The following is a 26229-nucleotide window of genomic DNA, read 5'->3' as shown; positions in this document are numbered from 1 at the left end:
AGAGGAATTATTTCAGTTTGAAGTAGAAAGGCAATAACTTCGGAATTGCCAACCTGCAAATATAAAAGCCAAAGCAAAGGAAATATTCTTATGATTTGGAAAACCGACATCCTATACAAGAAACAATATAAGTTCTAATAAATCGCTGGTTCGGTCCAAACATAAACACACATAACAGTGGCACTGATTCGCCATGAAACCGTGCTATTGAGTATTGAGAGATATGGCAGCAGATGCATTTAGATATATCTAGGCACAACCGCACAAGGATTCACAATAGTGATTATACGGGGAGTAAAAAAACATTTAGGCTACATCTGGAGTTATCTATGTATGTCCAAATTTTGATCTAGCGACAGTAAGTTTAAAGATACACATACACACATGTTACTACCAATAACTATGAATGGATTGTACCTTACAAATACACCATACTAAAACATTATATTCAAGCTATCAAGGTCTATATAGAGTTTCTTGAAAATAAAGGAACACATCAGCTGAGTTCTGGACAACAACTTTCCCGAAAAGGAGATGCTCTAGAAAAGAAATGTTGATCCTAGCATTTGGCAATTTGTTTCAGACCAAGCTTCCTTTTCTATGTGCCACCACGGTCGTAAATGTGCAATCTCAGAAGTGGTGCTGACTGCTGACTACTGAGATAATCCTACTTGTTGCTCGGAGCTTGACACCATTCATCCTTCTATAGGCTAGTGTTACAGAAAAGGGAAAAGAGCTAACAAAGGGCATACTCATAGTGCAGTGTTCCTTCCTACAACCCCTCATTCGTAGTCACTAAAAGGCTTACAACAATTTATCTTGGCTCCGCATTTACTTTAGCTTGTCTGTCGAGTAAAACAAGGATTGAGCTGCAGGTGGTTGTCACCTACTTTGGTAGTTTTGTACAACTCAAGGCCTAAAGCTATCATGGCACAGTCAACAAATAGAACTTGCAAGTATTAATGTACATTTAAGTAGCAGATGTTTCTCAACACAAAATGCAAGCAACTGTGCAAGTAGGATCTAAAATTCATGCAAGTAGTCAGAATATTTCTGAAGCAAATCGTGCATGTAGCAGGAAGAAACAAATAAATGTAAATAAAGAATAGTTACATTCAGTAAATTAAATTGGTTTCTCCTAAGAAGGCAGGCAAGATGAATAGACTATGTAGCCGCAATAATGGGCCTGATGAATTAACAACTTAGCAACAATGGGCAACGTCGCGTGGACAGAGGAAGGGAACTATGAGTCGAGCAAATTGGTGAAACAATCACTGGTGCCCTGCTCCGCCAGTCTGTCATGCATCCTCGGGACGGTGATCGGTGAGAGGTCGATGCAAGTGATGCCGCAGGTGATGCCCTCCCGCAGAAGCTCTTCCCGGAGTTGCAAAATCGCTGCAGCCAATATTAACACAGCAGGATGCAATAAACATTGGAATTCAGGAACTTGCAGATCAGGTGTCAATCTCCTCTACCTTTTTCCTTGTTGCTTCCTTTTCCTCGTCTGTTAATTAGATCCCCATATAGGAGGCTGACATGTGGCACATATGCTGCAATGGTGTGAAAAAACCATGAACTGATTTTCATCAATTTGTCAAAGTTTTGGAATCAAAATACATGCAGTCAGGTACTACACTCACGGGTTGATGCCGGAAACCAAAGTGGACGCAGAAGTAGTCTTTTTTTTGAAAGATCAATGCAGACGCAGAAGTGGTCGATCATGTAGATCACCCACGACATTCATATAACTTGTATAAGCAGAAGTGTAGAGCAAATAATCCAATCGTTGAGGAAACCAAACCCCTCTCAGAACTCAGAACTCATCAACCTCTTGATTCGCACTTGGGGAGGAGGGATTAAAGCTAGGGCTGACCTCAGGGGTGGGTTTGAGCAGGAGGCGTCGTCCTTGAGGGTAGGGTTTGGGGCGTCTCCGTCCGTCCATGGCTGCTGCCGGGCCGGGTCGTGAAGGAAATATGCCCTAGGCAATAATAAAGTTATTATTTATTTCCTCATATCATGATAAATGTTTATTATTCATGCTAGAATTGTATTAACCGAAAACATGATACATGTGTGAATACATAGACAAACTTAATGCCACTAGTATGCCTTTACTTGACTAGCTCATTAATCAAAGATGGTTATGTTTCCTAACCATAGACATGAGTTGTCATTTGATTAACGGGATCACATCATTAGGAAAATGATGTGATTGACATGACCCATTCCGTTAGCTTAGCACTTGATCGTTTAGTATGTTGCTATTGCTTTCTTCATGACTTATACATGTTCCTACAACTATGAGATTATGAAACTCCCGTTTACCGGAGGAACACTTTGTGTGCTACCAAACGTCACAACGTAACTGGGTGATTAAAAAGGAGCTCTACAGGTGTCTCCAAAGGTACATGTTGAGTTGGCGTATTTCGAGATTAGGTTTTGTCACTCCGATTGTCGGAGAGGTATCTCTGAGCCCTCTCGGTAATGCACATCACTATAAGCCTTGCCAGCAATGTAGCTAAAGAGTTAGTTACGGAATGATGCATTACGTAACGAGTAAAGAGACTTGCCGGTAACGAGATTGAACTAGGTATTGAGATACCGACGATCAAACCTCGGGCAAGTAACAAACTGATGACAAAGGGAACAACGTATGTTGTTATGCGGTTTGACCGATAAAGATCTTCGTAGAATATGTGGGAGCCAATATGGGCATCCAGGTCCCGCTATTGGTTATTGACCGGAAACGTGTCTTGGTCATGTCTACATAGTTCTCAAACCTGTAGGGTCAGCATGCTTAACGTTTCGTTGACGATATAGTATTATATGAGTTATGTATGTTGGTAACCGATTGTTGTTCGGAGTCCCAGATGAGATCATGGACATGATGAGGAACTCCGGAATGGTCCGGAGATAAAGTTTGATATATGGGATAATAGTGTTTGATCTCCGGAAGGGTTTCGAAATTCACCGGAAGGGGTTCCGGGTGTTTCCCGAAATGTTTGGGTACGAGAACACGTTATTTGGGCCAAAGGGGAAAGCCCACAAGGTTTTTGGAAAGCGCAAAAAGGAAGTTTTGCGGAGTCCAGGGGCCAGACGCCAGGGTCCCTGGCGTCTGGGTCCAGACGCCGGGAACCCTGGCGTCTGGCCCTGGAGTCCGAGAAGGACTCTTGCCTTTGGGTGAAACCGACTTTATGGAGGCTTTTACTCCAAGTTTCGACCCCAAGGCTCAACATATAAATAGAGGGGCAGATCTAGCACCAAAGACACATCAAGAAACACCAAGCCGTGTGCCGTCAATCCCGTCCCCTCTAGTTTATCCTCCATCATAGTTTCCGTAGTGCTTAGGCGAAGCCCTGCAGAGATTGTTCTTCACCAACACCGTCATCACGCCGTCATGCTGCCGGAACTCATCTACTACTTTTCCTGTCTTGCTGGAGCAAGAAGGCGAGGACGTCATCGAGTTGAACGTGTGCAGAACTCGGAGGTGCCATGCGTTCGGTACTTGGATCGGTCGGATCGTGAAGACGTACGACTACATCAACCTCGTTGATAAACGCTTCCGCTTAGCGATCTTCAAGGGTATGAAGATACACTTCCCCTCTCGTTGCTATGCATCACCATGATCTTGAATGTGCGTAGGGTTTTTTTTGAAATTACAACATTCCCCAACAGTGGCATCCGAGCCAGGTTTTATGCGTAGATGTCATATGCACGAGTAGAACACAAGTGAGTTGTGGGTGATATAAGTCATACTGCTTACCAGCATGTCATACTTTGGTTCAGCAGCATTGTGAGATGAAGCGGCCCGGACCGACATTACGCGTACGCTTACACGAGACTGGTTTCACCGCTACGAGCACTCGTTGCTTAAAGGTGACCGGCGGGTGTCTGTCTCCCTCACTTTAGTTGAACCGAGTGTGGATACACCCGGTCCTTGCGAAGGTTAAAACAGCATCAACTTGACAAACTATCATTGTGGTTTTGATGCGTAGGTAAGAACGGTTCTTGCTAAGCCCGTAGCAGCCACGTAAAATTTGCAACAACAAAGTAGAGGACGTCTAACTTGTTTTAGCAGGGCATGTTGTGATGTGATATGGTCAAGACGTGATGCTATATTTTATTGTATGAGATGATCATGTTTTGTAACCGAGTTATCGGCAACTGGCAGGAGCCATATGGTTGTCGCTTTATTATATGAAATGCAAATGTGTTGTTAATTGCTTTACTTTATCACTAAGCGGTAACGATAGTCGTAGAAGCAATAGATGACGTAACGACAACGATGCTACGATGGAGATCAAGGTGTCGCGCCGGTGACGATGGTGATCACGACGGTGCTTCGGAGATGGAGATCACAAGCACAAGATGATGATGGCCATATCATATCACTTATATTGATTGCATGTGATGTTTATCCTTTATGCATCTTATCTTGCTTTGATTGACGGTAGCATTTTAAGATGATCTCTCACTAAATTATCAAGAAGTGTTCTCCCTGAGTATGCACCATTGCGAAACTTCTTCGTGCTGAGATACCACGTGATGATCGGGTGTGATAGGATCTACGTTCAAATACAACGGGTGCAAAACAGTTGCACACGCGGAATACTCAGGTTAAACTTGACGAGCCTAGCATATACATATATGGCCTCGGAACACGGAGACCGAAAGGTCGAACGTGAATCATATAGTGGATATGACCAACATAGTGATGTTCACCATTGAAACTACTCCATCTCACGTGATGATCGGACATGGTTTAGTTGATTTGGATCACGTGATCAGTTAGATGACTAGAGAGATGTCTGTCTAAGTGAGGGTTCTTAAGTAATATGATTAATTGAACTTAAATTTATCATGAACTTAGTACCTAATAGTATTTTGCTTTTCTATGTTTGTTGTAGATAGATGGCTCGTGTTGTTGTCCCGTTGAATTTTAATGCGTTCCTTGAGAAAGCTAAGTTGAAAGATGATGGTAGCAATTACACAGACTGGGTCCGTAACCTTAGGATTATCCTCATTGCTGCACAAAAGAATTACGTCCTGGAAGCACCGCTGGGTGCCAGGCCTGCTGTAGATGCAACTGACGACGTTAAGAACGTCTGGCAGAGCAAAGCTGATGACTACTCGATAGTTCAGTGTGCCATGCTTTACGCCTTGGAACCGGGTCTTCAACGATGTTTTGAATGTCATGGAGCATATGAGATGTTCCAGGAGTTGAAGTTAATATTTCAAGCAAATGCCGGGATTGAGAGACATGAAGTCTCCAATAAGTTCTATAGCTGTAAGATGGAGGAGAATAGTTCTGTTAGTGAACATATACTCAAAATGTCTGGGTATAATAATCACTTGATTCAACTGGGAGTTAATCTTCCTGATGATAGTGTCATTGACAGAATTCTTCAATCACTGCCACCAAGCTATGAGAGCTTCATGATGAACTATAATATGCAAGGGATGGACAAGACTATTCCCGAGCTCTTCGCAATGCTAAAAGCTGCGGAGGTAGAAATCAAGAAGGAGCATCAAGTGTTGATGGTCAATAAGACCACCAATTTCAAGAAGAAGGGCAAAGGGAAGAAGAAGGGGAACTTCAAGAAGAATAGCAAGCAAGTTGCTGCTCAAGAGAAGAAACCCAAGTTTGGACCTAAGCCTGAGACTGAGTGCTTCTACTGCAAGCAGACTGGACACTGGAAGCGAAACTGCCCCAAGTATTTGGCGGATAAGAAGGATGGCAAAGTGAACAAAGGTATATGTGATATACATGTTATTGATGTGTACCTTACTAATGCTCGCAGTAGCACCTGGGTATTTGATACTGGTTCTGTTGCTAATATTTACAACTCGAAATAGGGACTATGGATTAAGCGAAGATTGGCTAAGGACGAGATGACGATGCGCGTGGAAAATGGTTCCAAAGTCGATGTGATCGCGGTCGGCACGCTACCTCTACATCTACCATCAGGATTAGTTTTAGACCTAAATAATTGCTATTTGGTGTCAGCGTTAAGCATGAACATTATATCTGGATCTTGTTTGATGCGAGACGGTTATTCATTTAAATCAGAGAATAATGGTTGTTCTATTTATATGAGTAATATCTTTTATGGTCATGCATCCTTGAAGAGTGGTCGATTTTTATTGAATCTCGATAGTAGTGATACACATATTCATAATGTTGAAACCAAAAGATGCAGAGTTGATAATGATAGTGCAACTTATTTGTGGCACTGCCGTTTGGGTCATATTTGTATAAAGCGCATGAAGAAACTCCATACTGATGGACTTCTAGAATCACTTGATTATGAATCACTTGGTACTTGCGAACCGTGCCTCATGGGCAAGATGACTAAAACGCCGTTCTCCGGAACTATGGAGCGAGCAACTAATTTGTTGGAAATCATATATACTGATGTATGTGGTCCAATGAATATTGAGGCTCGTGGCGGGTATCATTATTTTCTCACCTTCACAGATGATTTGAGCAGATATGGATATATCTACTTGATGAAACACAAGTCTGAAACATTTGAAAAGTTCAAAGAATTTCAGAGTGAAGTGGAAAATCATCGTAACAAGCTCTGTTGGAAAAGGCAGTGCCTAGGAGGCGCTTAGGCACGCCTAGGCGCTAGGCAATGGCCAAACGCCTCGCCTAGGGCATAAATGGAGGTCTAGGCAGGGCAAGCAAGGAATTGCCTACGCAAGCAAGAAATCATGCCACAGACTGCACTAGTATGCCAAACGGGTTATATTCCAGTGGTAGTAGATGGTAATTAACTTACTTATATGCCCTAAACAAATATCAACACCCATATAATAATCACGAATACACTACGAGTAAAAACTATATTACCGCCTAGGCCACGCCTAGGGCGCTTAGGCACCGCCTAGGCACTAGGCGAAAGCCAACCGCCTCGCTTACGCCTACCTCTTTTTCCAATCTTGTAACAAGAAAATAAAATTTCTACGATCTGATCGTGGAGGAGAATATTTGAGTTACGAGTTCGGTTTACATTTGAAGCAATGCGGAATAGTTTCGCAACTCACGCCACCCGGAACACCGCAACGAAATGGTGTGTCCGAACGTCGTAATCGCACTTTACTAGATATGGTGCGATCTATGATGTCTCTTACTGATTTACCGCTATCATTTTGGGGTTATGCTTTAGAGACGGCCGCATTCACATTAAATAGGGCACCATCAAAATCCGTTGAGACGACGCCTTATGACTATGGTTTGGCAAGAAACCAAAGTTGTCGTTTCTTAAAGTTTGGGGCTGCGATGCTTATGTAAATAAACTTCAACCAGATAAGCTCGAACCCAAATCGAAGAAATGTATCTTCATAGGATACCCAAAAGAGATTATTGGGTACACCTTCTATCATAGATCTGAGGGCAAAATTTTTGTTGCTAAATTCGGATCCTTTCTAGAGAAGGAGTTTCTCTCGAAAGAAGTGAGTGGGAGGAAAGTAGAACTTGATGAGGTAACTGTACCTGCTCCCTTATTGGAAAGTAGTTCATCACAAGAACCAGTTCCTATGACAACTACACCAATCAGTGAGGAAGCAAGTGATATTGATCATGAAACTTCAGATCAAGTTACTACCGAACCTCGTAGGTCTACCAGAGTAAGATCCGCACCAGAGTGGTACGGTAATCCTATTCTAGAAGTCATGTTACTTGACCATGGCGAACCTACGAAATATGAGGAAGCGATGATGAGCCCAGATTCCGCAAAATGGCTTAAGGCCATGAAATCCGAGATGGGATCCATGTATGGGAAAAAAGTATGGACTTTGGTTGACTTGCCCGATGATCGGCAAGCCATCGAGAATAAATGGATCTTCAAGAAGAAGACTGACGCTGATGGTAATATAACTGTCTACAAAGCTCTACTTGTTGTGAAAGGTTTTCGACAAGTTCAAGGGGTTGACTACGATGAGACTTGCTCACCCGTAGCGATGCTTAAGTCTGTCCGAATCATGTTAGCAATTGCCGCATTTTATGATTATGAAATTTGGCAAATGGATGTCAAAACTACATTCCTGAATGGATTTCTAGAAAAGAGTTGTATATGATGTAGCCGGAAGGTTTTGTCGATCCAAAAGGTGCTAACAAAGTGTGCAAGCTCCAGCGATCCATTTATGGACTGGTGCAAGCATCTCGGAGTTGGAAAAAACGCTTTGATAGTGTGATCAAAGCATATGGTTTTATACAGACTTTTGGAGAAGCCTGTATTTACAAGAAAGTGAGTGGGAGCTCTGTAGCATTTCTGATATTATATGTAGATGACATATTATTAATTGGAAATGATATAGAATTTCTGTATAGCATAAAGGGATACTTGAATAAAAGTTTTTCGATGAAAGACCTCGGTGAAGCTGCTTACATATTGGGCATCAAGATCTATAAAGATAGATCAAGACGCTTAATTGGACTTTCACAAAGCACATACCTTGATAAAGTTTTGTAAAAGTTCAAAATGGATCAGGCAAAGAAAGGGTTCTTGCCTGTATTACAAGGTGTGAAGTTGAGTCAGACTCAATGCCCGACCACAACAGAAGATAGAGAGAAAAAGAAAGATGTTCCCTATGCTTCAGCCATAGGCTCTATCATGTTTGCAATGTTGTGTACCAGACCTGATGTATGCTTAGCAATAAGTTTAGCAGGGAGGTACCAAAGTGATCCAGGAGTGGATCACTGGGTAGTGGTCAAGAATATCCTGAAATACCTGAAAAGGACTAAGGATATGTTTCTCGTTTATGGAGGTGACAAAGAGCTAGTCGTAAATGGTTACGTCGATGCAAGTTTTGACACTGATCCGGACGATTCTAAATCGCAAACCGGATACGTGTTTATATTGAACGGTGGAGCTGTCAATTGGTGCAGTTCTAAACAAAGCGTCGTGGCGGGATCTACATGCAAAGCGGAGTACATAGCTGCTTCGGAAGCAGCAAATGAAGGAGTCTGGATGAAAGAGTTCATTTCCGATCTAGGTGTCGTACCTAGTGCATCGGGACCAATGAAGATCTTCTGTGACAATACTGGTGCAATTGCCTTGGCAAAGGAATCCAAATTTCACAAGAGGACCAAGCACATCAAGAGACGCTTCAATTCCATCCGGGACCAAGTCCAGGTAGGAGACATAGAGATTTGCAAGATACATACGGATCTGAATGTTGCAGACCCGTTGACTAAGCCTCTTCCACGAGCAAAACATGATCAGCACCAAGACTCCATGGGTGTTAGAATCATTACTGTGTAATCTAGATTACTGACTCTAGTGCAAGTGGGAGACTGAAGGAAATATGCCCTCTAGGCAACAATAAAGTTATTATTTATTTCCTCATATCATGATAAATGTTTATTATTCATGCTAGAATTGTATTAACCGGAAACATGATGCATGTGTGAATACATAGACAAACTTAATGTCACTAGTATGCCTCTACTTGACTAGCTCATTAATCAAAGATGGTTATGTTTCCTAACCATAGACATGAGTTGTCATTTGATTAACGGGATCACATCATTAGGAGAATGATGTGATTGACATGACCCATTCCGTTAGCTTAGCACTTGATCGTTTAGTATGTTGCTATTGCTTTCCTCATGACTTATACATGTTCCTACAACTATGAGATTATGCAACTCCCGTTTACCGGAGGAACACTTTGTGTGCTACCAAACGTCACAACGTAACTGGGTGATTATAAAGGAGCGCTACAGGTGTCTCCAAAGGTACATGTTGAGTTGGCGTATTTCGAGATTAGGTTTTGTCACTTTGATTGTCGGAGAGGTATCTCTGGGCCCTCTCAGTAATGCACATCACTATAAGCCTTGCAAGCAATGTAGCTAAAGAGTTAGTTACAGAATGATGCATTACATAACGAGTAAAGAGACTTGCCGGTAACGAGATTGAACTAGGTATTGAGATACCGATGATCAAATCTCGGGCAAGTAACATACCGATGACAAAGGGAACAACGTATGTTGTTATGCGGTTTGACCGATAAAGATCTTCGTAGAATATGTGGGAGCCAATATGGGCATCCAGGTCCCGCTATTGGTTATTGACCGGAAACGTGTCTCGGTCATGTCTACATAGTTCTCGAACCCGTAGGGTCATCATGCTTAACGTTTCGTTGACGATATAGTATTATATGAGTTATGTATGTTGGTAACCGAATGTTGTTCGGAGTCCGGGATGAGATCATGGACATGAAGAGGAACTCCGGAATGGTCCGAAGATAAAGTTTGATATATGGGATAATAGTGTTTGATCTCCGGAAGGATTCCGGAATTCACCGGAAGGGGTTCCGGATGTTTCTCGAAATGCTTGGGTACGAGAACACGTTATTTGGGCCAAAGGGGAAAGCCCACAAGGTTTTTGGTAAGTGCAAAAGGAAGTTTTGCGGAGTCCAGGGGCTAGACGCAAGGGTCCCTGGCGTCTGGGTCCAGACGCCGGGAACCCTGGCGTCTGGCCGTGGAGTCCGAGAAGGACTCTTGCCTTTCGGGTGAAACCGACTTTGTGGAGGCTTTTACTCCAAGTTTCGACCCCAAGGCTCAACATATAAATAGAGGGGAAGGGCTAGCACCAAAGACACATCAAGAAATACCAAGCCGTGTGCCGGCAACCCCGTCCCCTCTAGTTTATCCTCCGTCATAGTTTCTGTAGTGCTTAGGCGAAGCCCTGCAGAGATTGTTCTTCACCAACACCGTCACCACGCCATCGTGCTGCCGGAACTCATCTACTACTTCGCACGTCTTGCTGGATCAAGAAGGCGAGGATGTCATCGAGCTGAACATGTGCAGAACTCGGAGGTGCCGTGCGTTCGGTACTTGGATTGGTCGGATCATGAAGACGTACGACTACATCAACCGCGTTGATAAACGCTTCCACTTAGCAATCTTCAAGGGTATGAAGATAGACTTCCCCTCTCGTTGCTATGCATCACCATGATCTTGCATGTGTGTAGGAATTTTTTTGAAATTACTATGTTCCCCAACAGGTCGGACCTCCATGACCGGCCTCCCTCGAGGACGGACGCGGATCTGGTCGACGATGGCTTGCTGATGCCGCCGTGGATCTGGGCGCTCCCTCTCCCTTCCCTTCCCTTCCCTTCCCTTCCCTTGGGATTCCCTTGGGAGAGGAATAAAAGGTTGGGGGCGGCGGCGCAGGGGGGCGAGGAGATTGCCGGCGTTCCCTTCCCTTGGGTTTCCCTTGGGAGAGGAATAGAAGGTTGGGGGCGGCGGCGCAGGGGGGCGAGGAGATCGCCGGCGGCGGGGTTGGATTGGGGTGCGGCGGCGGCTGCGACTGGACACGGGAGACGAGGTAGGGCTAGCGAGGGATTGGTTCTGTCGCGACGGTAAAACCAGCGGAGGAGAGGTGGTGGACTAAAAAAATCTACGAAGGTTAATCTAGGAAAAAAACCCGGACGAAAGTGATGGGACGAAAATTGACCGGTGGAGACTACCAACTGCTTCGTTAGGAGTAGAGATAGGTACGTGCAAGCATTGCCTGTGAAGTATAGGTGTAAAAAAGGACAAAAGGCTGTCACGGGGACCACTCAGCTTCATGCGGGTGGCAAAGAGTAAGATAGATGCACTACCTTCATGTGCCAGACACAGGGGCGCTGCGCCACACGATCGGGTGGGATCGGATGGCGCAGGACCCGGCTGGCAACGCCTGAAAATCATCCGACTGTTTTAAAGCATTTTCCATATATATTCTCCTATTAAAAGTAAACCTCAAAAATACAGATTGATCTATTAAAAGTAACCTCAAAAATACTATTTATTTAATCATATATGGTTATTAGCGCTTCTGAAAAAAATCGTTAATCAAATTTTGCGTTCCCGGATTATTTTTCTCTTAAGAAATTTTGGCGCTCCAAATTTTATTTTCTTTACCGCCTAATAATCCCCGCGTCTGACTTGAAATTTGGCTCCAATATATTCCCACGCCGCCATCTCCCCACCTCCCCTCTCCAACCTCCCGATCCAATCTGCGCCGGCATCACCCACCGCACGCGCCGCCCATTCCCGCACCCCGTGCGGTGGCAGCCTAACCAAGCTCCGCCCTTTGTCGGTAGCTCCACCAGCCGCCGACGCCCCTTCTCCTCCATCAGGAATCTCAGCAGTTGGAGCCTCGTCGGCGTCCATCGTCCCTGTGGCATGTCAGGCCTGGTAACTGTTGGTGATCACCTGATGAAGCACAGTGACATTGAGTTTGCCTGGTTGCGTGTCAGCCGTTGATCTATGATCCAACGAAGCTTAGAAGAACTTACCGCTTCACTGCCGAGCTGCGATTTCAGCTGTAGATCTCCATCTAGACGGTTCAGATCGTTGTCAACTTACTTTTAAAAAGTTACTGCTTTTCTTTACCTGTTGAACCTGTCGCTTTCTACTTTTAGCTCTGAATTCTCTTTATAAACCCTCCTCCGGCTTGTGGAGAGGGCATTGAGATTAATCTGGGCTTGGCCCTTGTAGCCGTCGTGTACCGGCTGGCAAGAACCCTAGCTACCCTGCTCTGGATCTGGGTGAATCGATCTCAAAATTTCCACCTAAGTTGCTTGTTTTTTTCTCTGTTCGAGTAGAATTCCATGACAGCCACCAGTAGGGTCTGTCAAGTGGTATACAGAGCGTAGGTTCTAGTCCTTGGAGGCGAGATCTGAGTCCCAGATCCAATCGGGGCTCCGATCAGGTGCGGCGGCGGTGTTTGGTGGCGATTGGCGGCGGAGATCGTCGGCAGCAGAAGATTGAGCAGTTGTTTCTGAAGAAAACTTCTTCAGTATAAAATCCCACCCAACCCTGCCTTCTGTGATGTTCCTTTCGGCGACGCAGTTCTACACCGAGCGGATGGAGAAATTCAAGATTGTGTGGTTGGTTGCTGGGCACCCGGCGTAAAATCCCTCCCACTCCCTCCCAGTTTCGTCCTCGGTCCGGATCTTCAGGAATGACCAACAAAATAACTGAAGACATGGTAGGTGAGACGCAAGATACTGATTGCTTGGAGCTTGAATTGCTGCAACTTGACATAAAAACACTCCGGCAAGAACGCGAAGATGACAGGAAGGAGTTCTACCATTTCACAGAATCTGTCAACAAGAACTTCGCTAGCATACAGAAGAATTTCAAGAAAATTCAGATCTCCTTGATAAAGTTAACAATAGAGCAGTCAGTTGACAAAGAAGAAGAGGAGGAAGAAATACCAGATCCGCTGTCAGGGCAAGGAAGCACGGCTGTCCCTCCATGAAGGCCAAAGCAGCTACCAAACAACCACCTTGCCACTGAGAAATATGAACCTGCTACTGGGGGATCTGCTGTTCTTGTTGACAAAGCAACAGGCAGAGAGCTAAACATGGATGGCACGCCAAAGGTCCCTTACAGGCACCCTAATCATACAGCAAACAAGCAAGACTTCCACACCCCTCAGCAACAACAAGGTCAAGGCACCAAACATATCCTGATAGTGGACGAATTACCTGAAGCAGAGGTCAGAAGAGAAAGGAACATAACTTATACACCTGAAGTTAGAAGAAATATCCTTTGTGTTAAACCTGCTAAGTTAAACATTGCTGAGTTTGATGGAGTTGATGCAGACTCTTGGATACAAAATATTGAACAATATTTTTCAGCTGCAAGAACCCCAATTGAGCAAAGAACTGAGATAGCAGTTTCATACTTAAAAGGAGAAGCTATCCAATGGTGGAGAGGTACAGGGTTTATTATTCACCATACTCCATGGCACAAGTTCTGCTCTGCGATCACACAAAGATTTGCGGTAACATCTGTGTGTGAGAATGTGAAGGCCTTTCACAAGTTAACACAACAAACTTCAGTTGCTCAGTATATTATAGAGTTTGAACAACACATGAACTTGATGAGGAGGGACAATCCTGCAGTACCTGATGACTATTATATGCATAGTTTCATTGCTGGGCTACACCCTTACATCCAAAGTCACCTGGAATGTGAACCTACGGACATGAACAAAGCTATGTGGTTAGCCACACGAATTGAAAAGTCATGTCCCCCTGCCATCACTCAGAAGCCTTATGTGCCCAACTACAGAAGAGGAACTACAGGAGAAATATCTAAACCTGTCCTTCCTGCCAGCACATCTCCTGCTGCTGTTATACAACAAGCTAGAGAAAAAGGCATTTGTTATAAATGCAAAGAACCATGGTTTCCAGGGCACAAGCAAGTGTGCAAGATGTCACCAAAAGCACAAGTTCTGGCACTGCAAGAGCAAGGAGAAAACCCTGAAATTATCTACATAGTAGATGCAGAGGAGCTACATTCAGATGGGGATGAAGAACCTCCTGATAACCAAGAACTAAAAATCTCCATGCATGCAGCTACAGGAGTACCTGAAGATAAAAAGAAACACACTTTTACACTCCAGGTCCAAATTGGAAAAACAGTGGGCCTAGCCTTGGTGGATAGTGGAAGCACTACCACTTTCATCTCCCCTGCTCTTGCCTTACAATCTGGTTGCCCTGTCACACCGGTAAAACAAGTCCAAGTGACAGTAGCTAATGGGGGCAAATTATACAGTGATTTTTCTCTACACAAAATCAAGTACAACATCCAAGGAGTAGAATTGGTGTCTGATTTCAGGCTGTTGAAACTCACTGGATATGATATCATATTGGGAGTTGACTGGATGTATTAGCACAGCCCTGTCACTTTTGATCTGCCTAATATGAGGTTGGGGATCAGACAACCGAATGGGCAACAAACCATCTTCCTGGATGAGAGTTTACCCACTAGTTCTTGCACTCCTATACTGCAAGACATGGAAAACATACTTGATAACATGCTCACTGGAGCTTTGATGTGGATGCAACCAGTGCAGTTGGAAACCACACATGACTCTGTCCAAAAACCTGGAATTACTACCTTATTGGAAAACTTCAAAGATGTTTTTGCAGAGCCCACTGGGTTACCTCCACAAAGAGAATGTGACCATGCAATCAACCTTGAACCTGGAGCTCTAGTTATAAATCAGAGAGGATACAGATTACCACATCATCAGAAAAATGCCTTGAAAGAAATCATTAAAGATCTTCTCCATAAAGGAATTATCAGATTAAGTCATAGTCCATATTCCTCCCTTGCTATTTTGGTTAAGAAAAAGGACATGCCTTGGAGGTTATGTATTGATTACAGGAAACTAAATGCACACACAATCAAAAACAAATATCCCATACCCATGATAGAAGACCTCTTGGATGAATTGAATGGACCAAAAATCTTCACCAAACTTGATCTGAGAAGTGGGTATCATCAAATCAGAATGAAAGAAGGGGACATAGAGAAAATTGCTTTTAGCACACACATTGGTCTGTTTGAATTCTTAATCATGCCTTTTGGAGTGACAAATGGGCCTCCCTCCTTTACAGAACTCATGCAGACTATATTGGGGTCATTACTGAGACACTGTGTGCTAGTTTTCTTTGATGATATCCTCATCTTTAGCAAGACCTACAAAGAACACTTGGAACATGTAGCCCTAGTATTAGAAGCACTCAGGAAACATCAGCTCTATGCTAAGCTCTCTAAGTGCACCTTTGCACAAAACAAAGTGGAGTATTTGGGTTATGTGGTGACAGACAAGGGAGTATCCACAGATCCTGCAAAAATAGAAGCCATAGTAAACTGGCCCACACCTCAGAATGTGACACACCTGAGGAGTTTCTTGGGACTAGCAGGGTACTATAAGAGGTTTATTCAGAATTATGGATTGATTTGCAAGCCACCGTTTGTTGCATTGAAAAGGGAAGGATTTCAATGGACTGACAGGCAAATGACTGCTTTCCAACAACTAAAGACCAGGATGACTTCTGCACCAGTCCTGGCCTTGCCTGATTTCTCCCTCCCCTTTGTCCTCGAAGCTGATGCTTCTGGATATGGAATTGGAGCAGTGTTAATGCAGAAGGGACAGCCCATTGCTTATATGAGCAAAGCTCTAGGCCCTAAAGCTGCTGCTTGGTCCACATATGACAAAGAAGCACTAGCCATCATTGAAGCACTTAAGAAGTGGAAACATTACTTTGCTTCATCCTCTCTAATCATCAGAACTGACCAGCAGAGTTTAAAGTACATACAGGAGCAAAAGATAACTGAAGGGGTGCAGCACAAACTTCTCATTAAACTCATGGGGTACAAATTCACAGTGGAGTATAAGAAAGGCAAGGAAAATAGAGTAGCTGATGCTCTCTCTAGAGTTAAATATGCCCTGAATGCCCTGGGCTCTAGCTTTGCAATTCCTTCTTGGATTTCTGAAGTGGTGAACAGTTACAAAGGAGACACTAAATGTGCTGATCTAATTGCTAAGCTAGCACTAGATCCTACTGGCCAACCTCCTTATACTTGGATCTGTCAAGGGCATCGACAATCCCACTCAACAGAAGGAGAATGGTTCGAGCTCTAGCAAGGTCTCTTGGTATTCCCCGCTCGACCCTACATAGGAGGTTCAAGTTAGGTGAGCTAAAGCGTGTCACTAGCACCGTGAAGCCTACCATCAAGCCAAATAATAAGATTGCAAGACTGAAATTTTGCATGTCCATGCTCGATGAGCTTTGGATCTCAACTCCATCTCCTCTTTTCAAGCCAATGACAGACATGGTCCATATAGATGAGAAATGGTATGATATGACACGAGTGAAGAATACGTACTATCTACTCCCAAAAGAACATACACCCGAGCGCCCCGTGCCGAATACGAACTGCATTGGCAAGGTCATGTTCCTGACAGCCGTGGCCAAGCCAAGATATAGTGATGATGGGGAGGTCATATTTGATGGCAAGATCGGGACTTGGGCCTTCGTCGAAGAGAAGGCGGCAGTCAGAACGAGTCAAAACAGAATTAGAGGAACTAAAGAACTGAAAAATGTGAAAGTGACCAGAAATGTGATGAGGGATTATCTATGCAACAAGGTGATCCCTGCTATACAAGACAAATGGCCTGACGAAGATATTGGAAGAACCATCTATATACGGTAGGATAATGCCAAGCCACATGTCCTGCCTAATGACGTGGGTTTTCAAGAGGCTGTAGCACAAACGGATCTTGATATTCGGTTGTTGCAACAACCACCCAACAGCCCCGATATGAACGTTTTAGACCTATGCTTGCACAATTCTCTTCAATCCCTAACTGATAGCTTATCACCTAAAACTATTCAGGAATTGGTAGAAGGTGTGGAGGAATAGTTCGAGAACTATGAGGTTCAGAAGTTGTTTAGAAGCTTCGTGACACTCCAGGTAGTTATGATTGAGGTTATGAAAAATAAAGGAGGCAATGAGTATACACTCCCGCATTTGCATAAAGATCGCCATCAAAATGAAGGAAGGCCAGCAATCTTTCTATCTTGCGATGCTCGGCTAGTTGCTGAGACCAAGACCCTTATAGAGGAAGGAGAGAGAGAGAGGAGTGAGGGAATGAGAGATTGAGAGGAGTGAGGGAAGGAGAGAGAGAGAGGAGTTTTATCTTGTGTATTGTCGTATTCAGATAATTGGAGAAATGTGGAGCATTGTGCATGTCTTGTCTTGTTTATTTGAATTTATTTAAATTTGTTGGAATTTATTAGAATTTGGAGTATTGGATATTGATGATTATCTACTCATGGACAGTGCTACTCCATGGAACTTACTCATATAAACAGAGCATCCAGGAGCAGCAGCATTGCACACAGTAATTAGCCTAGTAATTGTACTCATCCAAGAGTAAACAGAAGATCCACCACACAAGGCCATCATAGCAGTACACACAAACCTAAAAAGTGAACTCCCTCCCTACATGTCGCTGGACCAGCTCAAGGAGCTGGGCTGGGCCAAGCGGTGGAGCTCGCAGCCCTACATGTCGCGCCGCACGGTCAGTCGCCGCCACGCGCCACTACTTGCATCATCAAACATTTGGAATTTGCAGTTGCAGGTGTTTGATCAATGTGGTGGTGTGGCGCTGGAGTTGATAAACTTATCCTTGCTATCCTGCCAACTGAACCATTCTGTACTTTGCAAAAGTACGTCATGTTCTACTGAGCTTAATGGACCGCGAATAGATCGTCTGAACTTCAGAAAATTGTACTCCCATTCCTCCCTATATTATCCCCCATGTAATCTTTCTTCCTTGTGCAAATGAATGGAGCCAAAATATACTGAAAACTGGCAGGTCAGTTTGTGGTTTTGAAACTGAATGTTGCCGATTTCTTCAGTTTCAGTTTTAGGGTGGTGTGGACGTATGCAGGTAGCAGCAATTAACTTGATTGTGCTAGCAGCAACTAGGAGTAAACAAAGCATCCTAGGTACACCAGCAGCAGCAGTACTCAGCAGAAGCAGTAGTGCATAAACAGGAGCAGCAGCACATGAGTTTGAGCCATAGAACAGAGGAGTGGGAGGAAGAACTTACCAACAGTGGCTGTAGCCGATGCAGAACACAGATCGGTCGCGCCACCAGCAGCAACACCAGCAGTAGCCATGAACAGAGAGAGCACCGCCGCCGTCCCTGCACGGCGAGGAGGAGGTGACTGCATCACGCCAACACCACGGGCGTCGAGGAGGACCACCAGGAAGCGCCGAGTACGCGCCACCGGATCGAGCTTCCCCGCCACCGGATCTACAACGCCGCCACAGGATCTGGCACTTCCGCCACCGGATGCGCCGAAAAATTGAAGCTTTTTCAGCCACCAAGTGCTGGAGGTGGAGCACGAGGCGAGGTGAGGTGAGGTGGGGGCGAGGTGCAGCTCCACAGAGCCATGAGGGGAGGAGGCGGGGAGGAGGAAGGAGGCGAGGAGGACGGGAGGACGGCGGGGAGGAGGACGGCGGCGAGGAGGACGGGAAGAGGACGGAAAAAAATTCGGTGGAGACCGGCTGCAAACCTCCTCCTGTGCAGCCCCACCTTCGATGTGCGCCACGTGGACAAGCTCAGCATCGTATGGATCGTCTCCTCCGCATCAGTTCCCAAGCGTTGCGCAGCTCCCGGCTCGGCTCGGCTCCTTTGTTAGCGTTGGGGATTCGATCCTCACTGCCGCGACCGGTTCACGAGCGCGCCGCCGCTGCCTGGATTCACCTCCTCTGCCGCCTGGCTTTGGCCCCGCCGTCGCCTGCAGTCGCCTCCATCAACGCCGCCCGTCTCGGAAACTCCCGCCGGCAAGGATTGTTTCCCCACCCAGCTGTCCACCTTCCGTACTCAAGTGCTTGCTATGTATATATGCCGCTGTTGCGAAAGTGATCTTCTGAGCGCGAGCACATGTGGTCGCGGTATCCCCCTGCTCGCTCGCCTCGTGATCCAGAAACACGAGCGTACAGGCCCAGGTATTATTCACGTATAGTGTTTTTTGAACGGTTCACATGGCCCACGTCTGCCCGCACGGCCTTCCAACGCCGTGAGGCACCTGGGCTCTGGCTTAGACGTACGCAAATGGGGTGGGTCGTTTTTGCGCCGATTCTGGGCCAACGCTGGCTGCTGCTCTTTTACTATTGTGCCGTTTCACTACCTTACCCATCACGATTCATTCATCCCCTTCCCTCTCGCTCATTCTACGCTGCACTTAATTTAGTGCAGTGTTAGAAATAGCTTGCTTCCAATGCTTGCTAAACTTAGATTAGATCAAGGAGAAACTAACCTCTGCGGATACTCCATCCACCTCGTCACTTGGATCTGATTTTGTAAGCCCAGTCAACAAGAGAGATAGCATGATTGGAGCCATGGCGAGAGCTGCCTTCTAATGGTCAGTCTCTGTTTTACCAGTACAGAGGAATGGCTCAACCCAGGCAGTCTGCTCCGCTCCTTATCTACTTGCTGCTGCTCGTCTTCCCGCTCACAGACTTTGAAATTTGAAAGGGATTGCCACAACAATGGGCGCGTGGCATCCCAGACAGCACGCACCTGTCTACTTTGCATAGTGGTACTACATGTCAATCACTCACCTGTGTGGAATATCTCAACGGGCAAGCATGCCAAAATTTATCTCAGATTTGATTTTCTTATCAACACACACTATACTCCGGATGGGTAATGTAGTTCTCACAATACATAATCCAGACCGGTTATTAAATTCATGCACCACATTGTGATTATACTCAGCAATTCTGAATGCACTCCCCGGTCTCTACGAAATTTCAGACTTTCATGGTTGTGCTCTTGAAGAAACCATAATGCAAGCAATTATCTTCAAAAATTCAGAAAGCAAGACACATTTGACAGTCATGAATTTATGTCTGTGCTCTTCAAGAGACCATAATGCAAGCAATGATCTACAAAAATTCAGAAAGCAAGACGTTTGATAGTCATCAAATTGCAATAATGCATGATCACATTGGAACAAAATTCAGAAATACAGACACCAAAATTTCAGAAACCAAGACTCATTTTCACAGTCATCCAATGTCCATAATGCATCCTCACATTGCAACATAATCCAGAAATCATTACAGTGCAAGAGTTCTATTGTGGAACATAATTCAGAAACCAAGACATGTTTCACAGTAATCAAAATTCCATAATGCATCATCACATTGGAACAAAATTCAGAAAATCATGACAGTCCAGAAGCTCCATTGTGGCACAAAATTCAGAAATCATGACAGTAGATGAGTTATACTAACGGAACTACCGACGAACCCTCATACACACAGTTCCAAACCATTTGTAGCATACAGTAGCTTCAGATTATACATAGTTGGCACAACAACAGCTGAATACACCTAGCAAGCATGGAAATAAAGAAGTTCTAGTGATGGAACTACCAACGCACACATGAAATTCTACAGGTTCATAGTCTAAATAAACAAATTCTTGCAATTGCTCACAACCCAATCATCCGCAGATCACCCACTTTGTTGCAGTTGTTTCACCTGCGCCCTTCGATTCCACAATTTTTGCCCCTTGCTGGCTTGCGAACAGGCTTCGGGGCATCACCCCTGTCCGGGCACGTAGTCCTCTTGTGCCCCTGCTGCCGACATATGCTGCAGAACCTTGTCTGTTTGCTGAGCCCCTCATACGGTGCCTTCTCACGGCTGGTGGTTGGGCGCCCCATTTCTTTCCTCTTCTTTGGTGCCAAAAAACCAGCGAGTCTGTTACCACTCTCATTTGCAGAAGTAGCATCATGATTCACCGTAGCCATAACTGCACCGCCACTTGCTGCAGCAAGAGGTATTTGTACTGGTAGTTGATTAACAACATCTCCATGTTCAGCTACCCTGTCCTCCAAACCCAGCCATCCCTAATTTCTGCAAATGGTTGCATTTCCACCATGCAGTTCTTAATGAGAACAATGAATTTCTCATATGCTTCGACACTTGCATCACCCATCCGCACCAACTCCATGGCATGCATATACATATTAAAATGCCTGAAGCTGAATGGATTTTTATGTGCATTATCTCTTTGATATTGAGTAAGGTGAGGTGGTAATACGTCACGCGCGTCCTTGGTCCACCGTTTGATAATGTGCTTCTGTGGTATTTTCGTAATACAGATGAAATCCAGCACCTGTATTTTTCAAATTGCTCATTTAGTGCATCACAGACTGCACATAGTGTATACACATCTCAAAAGCATATTCTTCATTTTTTTCAGAAACCATACCTTCAGAACATGGCTGCAAAGGAGCCCCATGTGTGCAAATTGCCCGCACTCGCAGTCAAATTCCTCACCTCCTTCAAGAACATTCACCTTATATGATACCCTACACCATTTTTCTCTCCGTGCGGCTTCCATATGAATTGCAAGATACAATTTCCCTTTCTCGAGCTCCTCCACTTGGTACGCGCCGCACTCATAGAGAATATGCCCAAACTGCTCAAACATAGCTCGTGTGTATATCTTGCCAGCATGTCTCTCAATAGCTAAGTTTGCTTTCTACAGTGATCTGCACTGAAATATTAGATGTACCAAATTAGTGACAAAAAATTACTACTGCACATCTGGTGCCAAATTATGAAAAAGATCTTACTATTCGTGTCCGCTTCTCCTCGTAGTTCTCCTCAGCTTCCCTGTCAAACTGAAGCCTCATGTATTTCTTCACAAACAAATGCATTGGACAACCAGGCAGGGCATAGTTCTTCAGCATGTGATTCGCACTTTCGCTACGCTGGGTGCTGGTCATCTTAGCACAGAAAACACCTTTAAAATATGGCTTCGCCCACTTGTGTCTTATGTCATACAGTTGTATCATGTAGTCGTGTGTCTTCAGGTTATATTTCTCCACCAATATCCTCCAACCTTCCTCGAATTCATCGATTGTAAGCATGTGATTTACTACCTTGTGGAACTCTGCCCTGAACTCGCTCTTCTTGGTGTACAACAAGCCGAGTGATTCCTTCGCCTTCTTCAGCACATGCCACTTGCACCATCGGTGTGCCGTTTGAGGCATCACATTTTTAATGGCAACCTCCATCGCTCGGTTTTGATCTGCACAACATCACCAGATTATATTAGACAAGCATGCTTTTGTAACATCAATACAAACATTTGTCATACATAGAGTATGTACAGTATGGATTCACACCTATCAGAATGGTTTTTGGTGCACTTCCACCCATCATCCTAACAAATTCTGTGAAAACCCACTCAAATGTCTCGATCTTCTCACTACGGACCAAAACCCCAGATAGGATGATGCACTGGAAATGATTATCACACCTACAAACAGACCAAATGGCATGTTGTATAGGTTTGTTCTATATGTCGTATCGAAGGTAACAACATCTTCGAAGAATGTGTACTGCAGCCTGCTACTCCCATTTGCCCACATAAGAGTCGTTATCCGCCCATCCTGGTCCGCCTGGACACGATACGTGAAGTGTGGATATCTTGAACCCAGATCTGCAAAAACCTCCATCGTTTTCCTCACATCATCCTCTACCTGCTCTCTGCTGATTTTACCACACAAATTTTTCAGAGCCCTTTTTGTGAAAGGCACCTTTTCCATTGAACCAAAAAAGCTCCCAATTATACTGTGTACTTTGGCTAAATTCACATTGTTCTGCCGTAACTGCTCTACCAAGTCTCTGCTATAGGCATCAATGTGATTGTGGGACGGCCAGTGAATCGTGTGCCCATATGTTGGAGATAGCGAATGATTGTGTTGTTCACGATGTTCAGATATGTACCAACCATTGTCCTTCAAATAGAGCAACCTTATTAATGCTGGGCATTCGCATCGGCACGATCTCGTGTTCTCCACCCCTGCTTTGCCCTGCAAAACACCAATCATACAAGCACATGCAAAAATCAGGTTTCACAGACTCAAGAAGCAGACCAAATTTATGAAATAATCCAGGAGGGTACAAATACATACCGTACATCCACAAACGATTTCCTGCATGCATTTTGTTCTCTCCACATTCAGCCTACTCTTCCCGTACCTTATTCCAAATCCCTTCTCCCATGAGTAGAGATTGTAAAAAGCATAGGTCTCCCCAAGTGTATCAAAGCTTGTCCCCGGTGCTGGCATGATTACAATGCTGCCTGGCTTGTCAGCAAACCCCCTTATTGCCTTCTCAAGGGCACTGGGTGGCCCAGGGCAAGGCGCCCTCCCAGGAGCATCAGCTCCAATTCTAACCCTGCATTTTTTATAGATCAATATGTCACAACTTGTATGTGTACTGGAATGAAGTCAACGATATCCTGCTTATGCCTACATCCTGAGTTTTCAACATTTCAATCTCATACTCATTCGCTTTATCCACAATCCACTATCCCTAGCATTTCTTTGTCCCCCTCAAGCTGCATATCAGAAACCTTCCCAACGAAATTGTGGTATCCTGATCCAGGACTGCTTTGCCTTTTTGTTATCCTAGTATACCTACTGGTAGGCACCCAGGTTAAGGCTGCCAACATGACATGTTTACCAAATTTAAATTATATTTATGTTTCATGAATGGCCAATTTTTATTTATCATGTCAAACAAGCCCGCCTTTTAGTCCATGCTCTAACTTATATTCTTACTTTCCCTATATTCCATGATCTAATTTTCGAACTACTAGTTCCCAGCTCAATTCCGCTATCTATCCCCTAGTATCAGAATCCAGTATCCATAAACAAATAGCAGCACTGCTATGCTTTATATTAACCATCTGTCCCTGCTAGTTTGCAAAGTACTACCTATGAGGGAAGCACACAAGCGTTTTCCAAAATGTTGTATACAACTATTCCAATTTTCAGAGCATCTTCTTTATCCAAAAAATCCATATACAACCTACTGCTAAACTGGCCTGACTACACACAAGTCAGAATGTGGCACTTGCAAAGTATACTTCAAAGTGGACAAACACCATTAGCCAATAGATTACCTGCGAGTCTAGCCAGGAGTTTTTGGATCAATTTGACCTATGGATTGCTTAGATGCTTGCGGTTCATCGCCCCCCTCTGCCGCGACTGTCACATCCGCCGCACAAATCCGCCCGTCAGTGCTACCTGTGGCCATTGGGGGCAGCTCTTCGGCTCCTATCGCCACAGCTGGGTAGAGCAGAGGCTCCATTGGTAGCTCGTTGTCGTTCACCTCCTCCATCACCGCGGTCCTGCAGTCCACCAAATCCATGGATGAGAGGCACATATCTACCAACAGGAACTCTATTGAGATGGGGAGGGGCGGGGTGGTGGTGGGGGTGGAACGAAGCTGAGGGATTTGGATTACCTCCTAATCGGTTGCATGAGGAACTCCATTCAGGAATCGCCGCCGCATTTTCCTTCCGCCGCAGACCTCGGCGGGCGTCAATGGCGCTGCAGGATAACGTGGCCACGGGCGGGAGAGAGCTCCTTCTTCCATCTGACTTGTCATTTATTACGCTGCCCACTGCCCCCTACCGGAGATCCATTACCTGAGCCACGGATCGGGAGTAGAACGCAGACTCGAGCCACGGCTTAGGGAATCTCCCGTCACGGCCCCAACCACGGCCTCCGTCACCGACGGTTCGTACGCCGCAGACCCATACGGTATTCTTTCCTCCCGTGAATTAATAAGGAAGGAACAGTTGGCGAGAGACAAATCTCAAAGCCCTATCGAGCCGTCCTGATAACGCGAGCACCTGTGCTCGCGACCAGAACAACCGCGTCCCCGCTGTTGTTGCTTTTGCTGGCGCTGGCTTGTCTAGTATATCCATACAGCACTTGTCAGAGCAAATACCTTTATATCGATTATGGACACAGCTGTGAACATAGTTTTAGTTATAGGAAATGTAAACAAGTAATGTCAATATCTCATAATTCGTGAACGGAAAGAAAAAGTTGCCACACTTAATGGCAGAAAGAGACAATTAGAAGCACAAGTTAATCATCTACATGACCAAAATATGTATGTAAATATTCTTACTTGTACACTTATTATATCATCACTGAATTTTGATAATGCATTAGTTATCACTTGCACTGCACACTCAAACTTCCTTCTAAGGGACAGCTTTTCACTGCAATGAAGCAAAGAAATCTGCTATGGGTTCAAAGTCAAGGTGTGATTTATACTACTGTTGGTCCAGAAAATGGTCGAACTTATGGTTTGCGGAAGGTATGTTGTGTCCAGTCTGGGTTCTCCAAGCCACCGACTATTTGCAACTTCACCTACAGAGGGAGACATTGTGGATCAAGCCTGCTGATATATTGATCAAATAGTATAGATAATTTTTTTGTCGAGATCAAATTATACATGTACAGAGATTTCTTATTGACAGGTTGAAATGTCAACGTACGATGTATGCAATGAGCTATTTGTAGATTGGGTCACAGGATCAAGTTTCAAGATTTGTGAACTGATGGTTTAGAAGATATGTATTCCAAGTTGGTTGTCCTGAAAGGCTGACATGATTCATAGTTGAGTCTTGCTCTTAGCCATCTTAATGAGGTTTCCTCAAGACAAAAATATTTATAGAGTAATATAGGATGAAAAGGTTCTTGCTCCAGTAAAATTGTATGATTTTTGTGCTTTTGGTTTGGAAGCTACAAAAACAATGAAGGAAAATTGTCTGAATTTTCAAACAGATTGTGTTCTTTTACTTGAGTTGAAGTCCTACTTAATCAAAAGACAAGAATAATATCCTCCATAAAGTTGTAGCTCATTTTGCGAAGTTTCGAAAAAATGTATTTATTTGGAATCTTGATTCTATAGATTAAAAGATACTCCCTCTGTAAAGAAATATAAGAGCGTTTAGATCACTACTAAAAGTACTTCTATATGTATAGCAGATCAGAGAAACAATCACACTTTTTACCATCAAA

At 44.5% G+C, this 26229-nt stretch overlaps 1 long non-coding RNA gene and 1 pseudogene across 1 annotated transcript; both read right to left on the bottom strand.

Annotated features, from left to right (window-relative positions):
- Positions 1–21209: 21209 nt before the first annotated feature.
- Positions 21210–23470, bottom strand: LOC119321268 (annotated as a pseudogene).
- Positions 23471–23504: 34 nt separating this feature from the next.
- LOC119322541 lies at positions 23505–24879 on the bottom strand. Its single transcript, XR_005155699.1, has 3 exons — positions 24656–24879; positions 24312–24539; positions 23505–23581 (listed from the first exon to the last, which is right to left on the bottom strand). It is a non-coding gene; the product is annotated as an uncharacterized LOC119322541 (long non-coding RNA).
- Between the last annotated feature and the right edge of the window lie 1350 nt (positions 24880–26229).

The sequence above is a fragment of the Triticum dicoccoides genome, chromosome 6B (genome assembly GCF_002162155.2).
Source record: "Triticum dicoccoides isolate Atlit2015 ecotype Zavitan chromosome 6B, WEW_v2.0, whole genome shotgun sequence".
NCBI lineage: Eukaryota > Viridiplantae > Streptophyta > Magnoliopsida > Poales > Poaceae > Triticum > Triticum dicoccoides.
This window is presented reverse-complemented; position numbering and strand designations above follow the sequence as displayed.